The sequence below is a fragment of the Monomorium pharaonis genome, chromosome 1, assembly GCF_013373865.1.
Source record: "Monomorium pharaonis isolate MP-MQ-018 chromosome 1, ASM1337386v2, whole genome shotgun sequence".
In the NCBI taxonomy this organism is placed as follows: domain Eukaryota; kingdom Metazoa; phylum Arthropoda; class Insecta; order Hymenoptera; family Formicidae; genus Monomorium; species Monomorium pharaonis.
Window position 1 is genome coordinate 34211309 of NC_050467.1, and position 9561 is coordinate 34220869.

Here is a 9561-nt window from a genome sequence, read left to right on the forward strand (position 1 = left end):
TATGATGCGTAACGACCGTGCTAATATCTCGTCAAAGATCCGTAGATCTCACGATCACTAGTGATAATGCGTCGCGACTTCGAGATCGTAGCGATAACTGCGTGACCGGGAGAGAGAGAGAGAATCCGTGCTTATTACTCGGGGGCCGAACCAAAAATGAGTGTCCTCTGCCCAAAAGACATGCTTTTTTTCGACTTTCAATTCCCTTTTTTTATAATTCTCATTTGCGTTATTTATAGACAAAAGAATAATCGTTGACGACGGCCTTTAAACAAATCCAAATATGGTCATGTATGCATGCCGACGTCACGCCACGATCTCGAGTCCGAACACGATGCTAAATGCATCTATAATGCTTTGATATTATTAATTTTATATGCACGATTTCTATATGCAACAGTTCCACAGTAGTGATAACCAGGAAAAGTTGTACCTGATCTGGCTACTTGATACAGTAAGCATAATTTTATATTATTAAAAATTGAAGGTTATCCGCCAAAAAGTTTAAAAAAATCAAACGAGTTTCAAAATTTAAGTTTTTAGGAAACCTTAAAAATCCTTATCTTGAACCGTTAATTGTATAAATTTTTATCTAGACATTTTTTTAAATTTTTTTGTAGGAAACTCTTCAATTATTTTATGCAAGATACAAGTTCCTTTTTATATCTTGTATATGAATACTACATATGAATACGTGCTTTAATATAAAACCATTTTAGAGTGTTCTTTACATTAAGATCCAGTAAATATTTTATACTCCATGTTAAACTTCAAATTGCATAAGAAAGACTTTATACTAGTATAATTTATGAATCCTACAATTTATTGTAATATGTCAAATAAAGGCAGGTCATTAAAACACAAAAGTGTATATAGAAAAGCAAGTAAAAAAGCAAATTTGGCTCTTACCTTAAGTAATTATCTTGGAAAAAATTATGTTGAAAAAAATTATCTGGAAGAAAATTCTGTTGTCACTAATTCAATTAATATAGCAAATAATTTTGATTTACGTGCTGCAGCATCAACTTCTACTAATACTTATGCAGACACATCCAATATACAACATAATTCATCTTTCAGTGTATGTGAAAATGAGTTTTCAAATATATCTGACGTTGAAATATTCGATGAAGTAATATCAAATAATTTTATTTTAAATGATGCATCTTTAAGTTCTAATGAAAATTATTTACGTGAAAATAATAGTTTAAACAACAATATACGTACTACAAACAACGATATATACAATAACTTACAACCTAAAAATATTATTTTAAGAATAAGGGAATGGGCACTGTTACATAATATTGACCATTTCGCTATTAACAATTTATTATATGCTTTAAAGCCAGACCATCCTGAGCTTCCCTTGGACGCTAGGACCTTATTAAGAACTCCAAGACAAATAAATGTTAAACTTATAGAACCTGGCATATACTATCATTTTGGATTAGAGCATTGCATCACAAACCTATTGTTAAAAACTGGTAATTCTTTACCTTCGAATTGTATAGAAATTTTATTTAATATTGATGGTTTACCGATTGCTAAGAGTACAAGCAGTCAGTTTTATCCTATATTATGCTGTATTTTTGGTATTTCAAATGTTGAAATAGTTTCAAGATATTTGCTATCATGTAAATTATGGATTTTTATGTGACTATTGAATATATGTGATATATTTATGGAAATTTTTAAAATTTTTTGTTATAATGTATTATTAGAAATTTAATTCTTTGCTTTTTCTGATAAAATTGTTTTTTTACAAAATTGAGTACACTCTTATTAATAAAGTTCACATTAATTTTTGTAATTATTTTGATACTTGTTAATTTAAAAAAACAGCAATTTATGTAAGTATGAAAGGAGAATCGTATACAGTACGTATTATGATACAGATTATACATAATTTGTATCACGCGATTGCTGTTTTCTTTAACTAATTTGCGTGCAATATACTACTAAGTACGTTAAACAATGGATACACTATATGCGTGTGTGCGTGCGTGCGTGCGTGCGCGCGCGCGCGCGTGTGTGTGTGTGTGTGTGTGTGTGTGTGTGTGTGTGTGTGTGTGTGTGTGTGATAATTACAATAAAATACTTTAAGCTGATTGTTAATATTATACGTATGATAATTATTTAATTAAAATTATTTAATTAAAATTATTTAATGTATAATTTATCGAAAGAATAATATAATTTTTTAAATAAATATTTATATTTATATATTTTATTCTGTTTTTACCCTTTTATTTAATGTAAAATTTAATTTTGAATTCCGCTTTTATCACGTCCATAGAACGTTCATAGGACGTCCATAGAACGTACATCGGACATATTTTAGGGATATAGTATGTCCACCAATTTCATAAACCAATATTCTATGGACGTCCATAGAATGTCCGAAGGACGTAAAACGGATATCCTGTGGATATCCTCAATATCCGTTAAGGACGTCTTATGGATGTCGTATGGATATCCGTGTGCTGTCTAGGTAATAATAATGTTTACAATAAATTTTTTAATTTGTAATGCAAGTGCATAGTAAATTAAGATATACTGTATTTATAAACACATGTTTATAAATACATTTAAATAAAATAACATTTATAACATTAATAACATTTATTAAGAATCAATGTCTAATTAAATTTTTATATTAGGTTATGAAATAATATCGTTATGATAGAAACTTGATAGACAAATAAATAAAATATTTGTAAATAAAATAATCTCTTTAATATTACTTTAGACAATACTTTAAAAATACATGATTGTGTTACATAATTACTATTTTAATGAAGTTAATAATCTTACCATACATTAAAAACAGAGTATTTTTAATTGTAATAATCAATCAAATTATTTATAATATTTATATCGTACTTTTTAAGTTACCTGCTACAAACTCACGGAACTCGCAACTCGCAACTTGCTCGTGATGTTGATTTGGCTATACCAGACAGCATTGAGTTGTCACGAATCATGATGATAGTAGATGGCTGTGCTTATCATATATTTCGGTCCTAGAGAAAATTACTCGGATAGCCATTATCGTAAACACTCTTTGCCTGCGTTCGAAAATAGCTTTCGCTGGTGCTGGGAAAAAAAGTTAAGTTGGTAGTATTAACAATTTCCAACGCTGCGTTCGTTTTATCCCAGGTGGGAGTAGTTGGAGACCGATCAAATGGGTGCATTTAGTGCAAACAGCAACGAAATATCTTGACAGGCAATAAGATACGCACGTGTTTTTTTCATAACCTCTCTACTATTGTTGAAATTTATCAGTAAATTGAAGGTAATCCTTTTTTTTGTTTAATAAAACTTAAATTTAAAATAAAGTTTAACATTAATAAATAAAAAGCAAAGAATGAAACATTAAATTTTATTAATACTTTTTATTGTAATGTATGGTTGTGACTGTCTAAGCCCAGGTAGCAAAAGTAGAACCTACAACCGTATGCGAATAATAGTTCGACAATTCTTCATGCATAGTAAATTAAATAAAGATGTATGCTATCTATTTTTTGCTACATTTATGTTCTACAAAATTACTTAACTCTTGCACAATAAATTCATCAACAAATGCCTGCCAAAAGCATTCTTACATGCATCCTAGTAGGATGATAAAATAGATAAATAAATGTTACTCTAGGATGCCTGTCAAAAAGCATTTTAATGCATGTAGAATGCTTTTTGGCAGGCATTTGTTGATGAATTCATTTGTTGTGAGCGGAACACAACCAATAAAATTATATTACAAACAAAGTATTCAAATTATCATTTAGCTCGCCGAGGAAGGCTCGCTATCATAAGGTGTCAGGTGACATATGCCTCGTGCGCTGCCGGCCGGTCATCGCACTGGGCAACGCACCAGCCACCTTAAAGAATTAGCGAAGCCAGCTTAGCAACAATCATGCCACCGGAAATGCACACCTGCATTTTGGCAATTGTTGCTAAGTTCGCAAATATTTCCCGCGCACCGGATGCGCACGGGAATGACTATATATGGTCATGCGGAGGGCCCAATGCCCCCACTAATAATTAAATCCGCAACACTATTTAAGCTGCTGCCGAACAGCGGCCAGTGGGATCAGTGATTAGAAATCAAACCGATACGTACGGCCCGCACGAGTGAATAACGAGTTCGGGACTTAGCCGCAAGCAAATCTCAAGCGAGCAAAGATACGACGCGTTAACTCCGAGTCACGCGCCGTATCTAATCAAGTGTAATACGACGCGGCACCTTCGCCGACCGTAACCAATGTACAACCACAGTGAAATAAATCTTTTATATCAAATTAACTTAGAATCAGTGAGTGAGTGATTTGAGGACCCTGCCAACAAAAGCCGCCTCTTTCCGCGAATTCCTACTCCTTGGGCAGCAACGAATCCCGAAAGATCTTTTGTCGCACCGCAAGGTACGGCAAAAATCCTTTGTTGTACCGCAAGGCGCAACACATTGTACAAGAATTAAAATAATTTTGTAGAACATAAATGTAATTAAAAATAGATAGCGTTTTTATTTAATTGACTAATTGTCAAACATTATTCGCCGTTCAATTGTACCTGTCTACTTTTTCTACTTGAGATGGCTGTAACGTATACATAAAATTTGTAACGAGCCGTTCCTCCGCCACGTTAAGGCATATAGATACGAGGCCGTTACCCTCCTACCTCGTGTAGTCCCCTCCGCTTATCTCGGTCTCCCCGCACATCTCCGCTCCTCTTGTCACCAAACGGGGGCTATAAAAGCCCTCCGCTGGTGATAAGGAATCAGATCTCCCCGGTCTAGCGTACTGAGCCGACCGATCCACTCAGCGAATTGAGCTGAGTATCCAGAGCACGCACTGAGTGCCGAACATAACCGCAAACCCGGCTTCCTTCATTAGCGCGCATTGAGCGCTTCCTCGCGCCACGCTGTGAGTGGCAAAACACCGCCCCGCTCGACACCCGGATCCCGGTACGCGTATTGAGCTACCGATCCCGACCGCACACGGGGACCCCGTACTGAGGGGAAACCGCCGACGCGGAGGATCATCCACGCTGGATGATCCTCGACGATAATAACAGCTGATCGTCGAACAGCTGATCACCGTGGCTGTCGAGCCGAGCTCCGCGCCGTACCGCGCAGTCGCGCACCGCTGCGACCAATCGTGACGCCGCACCGACCGACTCAGCAAATGCGAACGCCGCACCGTACCGCGCAGCCGCGACCGTAACGCCGCAGCCAATCCGGCTACCACCGCGACCGACACGAACGCCGCCACACATTACACCGCCGCGATTACACCGCCACGAGCATTGTAATCCGTAAGACCGGCCGCTAACGCCGATCGACGCACCGACCGATACACGGGCCGTACGCCCGCCGCAGCCAATCCGGCGCCGAGTAATCAACGCGCACATGCGCTCCGCGACACACGTCGCCATAACCAATCACCCGCGACTCGCATAGCGAGACCTTAGTTGTAAGTTATTAGAGTAGGGAACCTGTACATATTAGATAGGCATTTAGTAGAATAAATACACTTGTTAAATATATATACCGCTTGCCTTCATCATTCATTCAACCAGCCCGCCGCCCGAACCCTGAATTAACCGCGGCTATCCGTAGCACATTACAATTAAAAATTCACGGTTACAAATTTAACAAATTATTTAAAATGAAATATTTTTCTCAATATAAGCTTATAAATTACTTTATGTATTTAACTAAAGCATAAATGATGTATTTACAGATTTCTTTTTTTTGCACATTATTGTAATAATTAAAATAAAAAATGAAAAGAATTCTGCAATCCAATGTTTCACATATTAACAATAATTCTGAAAAGATGGTAAAATTAAAATTGCTCGAAAAAGAAACAAATATTTTATATACAATAAAAGTAGGAATACAAGATTATAATCGTGCTTATGAAGGTACTGTTTTAGTATTACATATATTTAATTATAATATATGACATAAGGTATTTTAAAAATATTTTTTTAAAATATTTACATAATTACATGTGTTTATTACATAATTGTGTATAATTAAGTGTGTAATTTTTGTGTTACTTTTATAGATAATGATTTTGCTAATGAGTTCCTAGAAAAAGCTAAAGCTTTAAATTCAAAATCCGAACATATTGTACGTAATACGTCTCCAGTATCTTCAGAAACATTTCATAATCAGCCAAGTTGTTCGGCAACAAATACTGTTCAATATGAAGATACTTCAGATATTGAAAACTATGACGAGGATAACTATAATAAAGATAATCAAGATGAAGTAGATATGACAAATATAAGTATGTTTAAATTATTGCAAGTACAGAAAACAGAGATTACATTAACATATAAATAAATAAATAATTTAATAATTTTTTTTCTTTTTTAGAATTAAATAGTGACAGATGGACAGACAAAGCTACACTTTATTTAATATCTTTATATAAAGAAAACATGTGTATGCTGAAAAAATTTCTTCAAAAAAAAAATGTGGATACGTATTTGCCAACGCATGAAGGACGAAAATTATAACTTTACAGTTACTCAATGTTATAATAAAATGGATACTTTAAAAAGAAGGTACTGTCAGATTGTTGATTACAACGCACAAAGTGGAAATGACAGAGAAGAATGGATATATTTTGAGGTAATAAATAAATTGTAAAAAAATATAAAATATAAACAATTTTAAATTTAATTATTAAGATATTTTAAATTAAAAAAACGTTATAATTTATTTTAAAATATTAACATGTATGTTTCAGTCCTTAGATGAGATCTTTTGCACCAAACCTTGGGTAAAACCATTATCTGTGGCGGGATCTAGCATTCGTGAATCTGAAATATTCTTTAATGACTCTGAAACTAGGCCATCTAGTAAGTAGCTATAAGTAAATATAACAAAAAATATATATTGTTTTTAGTTTAAATTTATAATTTACAGAATTTTTTTAGAACAAAAGAAGATTTCATTAAGTGAAGAAAAAGCTAATTATTTGCGCGAATTATTAAAAGAAAAAAGAATAAAAAGAGAAGAAACTCTGCAAATTACAGAGCAGAAAAATTAAAAATATTAAAAGAGTTAAAAGAAATTTTAAAAAAGTAATGTAAATCTAATGTGAGTATATAATAAGTATTATCCAACTTAAACGCTCGAGTCGCGATACATCCCTTTCTCCATTTTATCGCGGAGTGAGACAGCAAAAATAGATTTAAAAATTATTTTTTATTATGTCCATTAATGTTTCTCTTTAGATTTCCTTTCTTTTTTTAATTCATTGCTGATAGCCAGTGGTTCTATTTCAGGGAAATATTTCAAAGTGCAAGACACGTAAATGCTATGCGTGTGAATATCTTTACATCTTTTTCTACTTTTTTGTTTTAGAGAGGAAAGCTTAACAGTTTGAATAAGTTTAGTATATTTCAAAGAATTATTTTTTGTTAAGTTTTTATTAAACTAAAATTTTTGAACATTTTTTTTTAACATTGTAACGAGCCGTTCCCCCGCTGCCGCTAGAACGGAGGTAAGGCCGTTACCCCTACCTCGCTCGCTCCCTCCGCTCTTCTCTGTTTCCCTCACCACCGAGTGGAGGGTATATAAACCCTCCACTCGCGACAGAAGGCAGAGCTTCCCCGGTCCGCGCACTGAGCAGACCGAGCCTCCTGGTGCAGTGAGCCAGGCTTCCTAGCGTGCACATTGAGCGCCATAACCTCACAACACGAATCCTTTCCGGCACGCAGTGAGTGCCTTCCTGACCGCGTACCGAGCGGCAACTCACTAGCACGTCCCACACCTAAGCTCTCGACCGCGCATTGAGTGAGAGTCGCACGCGTCGTCTCACCCGGATATCCCGCACTAAGAGGGAAACCGGCACCGCGATCCGTCACCCACGCGGGGTGACTGAGCGATAGCGTCAACCGTTCAGCTGATGCGCAGGCATGCCAGATTTCCAGATTTGGTACCAGCATATAACAGAAAAGGTTGAGAATCGACACAACCATGTTTTAGGTTTCCTTCAGCGCCCTCACGATATTAACGACGTGGACATGTACTACATAGCCAATGTTCACGTTAGGGCCAAGGATAACGCATATCTATACAATTTTGATTCCGTTCCGTGCTATTGTGCACGAAATGTCTGCGCGATAACACAAAGTTATTATGCAAAATTATTTCAAAGATCTATGATCGGTTTTTGCATGCTATTATTATCAACTCGTTCGATCTTATTATTGTTGTCTCGTTCGCCTACCAATAATCCCCGATAGGAAAAGATTTATAAAATTGTATGACAAAATTATTATAAAAGATTTATAATCCATCATTATGATCCGTCGTAGTTGAGAAAATAGATGTAGAAACATTAACAGCTTTTATAAAACATTAATAAATGTTTGCGCAATTAAATTTTGAAATGATATGTTGGCATAACAATAGCGATATGGCGATTCATCTTAACAGCACATTTGCAAAATTAAATTTAAAAATAAATTGTGCAATAATTGATAAAATATTTTAGTTGTGATTAAACATGATTAAAACATTTAGAAATATAATTGTGCACAAAAGACTCAAATTATTCCCCAATTATTCCTAAATTGTTCGCGATCGCTCGCATGTGCCGGATGGCGTCCGCTCACGAGTAATGTCCACGAGGCGATTCCGTGTGAACCGTCAACGAGCGCGTGATCTATCACGGATGCCTTTTCGGTTCGATCTCAGGATAGTCAGTCTCGTCTTGTCGTGCGTACTCGAGAGTCGCAGCTCCAACGCAATCGGAGCCTTTTGTAATGCAATTATTGTAATAGTTATAAGTGAGAGTGAATTACATATATGTTTCAATCGAAGAGCGTGTAGTGACTTAATAGTTCCTGCTTTCCTTGCCCATCGCTGACGCATGCGATATTCCCACCAACACCGGCAAATTTCACACTTGCCGTGTGCGTGCGAGCATCGAACATAAATTATGATGCACAAATATTTAAATATGGAATGTGTAATATTGCATGTTTCAATATTTGTGCATTATAAATGTAGGAATGATTTAAGAGTTTCTGACCGCTATTACTATCAATGAGATACTTAACTCTCCAACGGACGCAACTAATCTGTCAGACAAATTGCCTCTTTTTTCATCTTTATTATATGTCTAATGAATAAACGATATTTGTTAAATTTATTATAATACCTTTTCATATTAATTTTAAAATAAATATTGAAGATTAAATGCTGTAAATATTGCACATTATTATTGTTGCATTATTGCTGCATTATATATATTGTGAAAACATTGAAGATTATAATGTAATAATTTTAAATGCTGAAATAATTACAAAATATTTATGTTTCAATATTTATCTCATGTTTAACAAATATTATTTAAGAATTATATTCTCAAAAAACTGTTGCGTTATGGCGAATCATCTTAGCACAATCTTTAATGCCATTATTGTGCAATGTTTGCAAAATTTTCCTATCGGGAATAATTATGTTATGGAGACTGGCTTATTTAACTTCATTTTTTATTTGACATGTTGGCTTATTTATTTGATATTTATTATTGT

General features: G+C 34.7%; 1 pseudogene; it reads left to right on the forward strand.

The window, feature by feature from the left end:
* The first annotated feature begins 391 nt into the window (after positions 1-391).
* Positions 392-8840, forward strand: LOC114255570 (annotated as a pseudogene).
* The last annotated feature ends 721 nt before the right edge of the window (positions 8841-9561 follow it).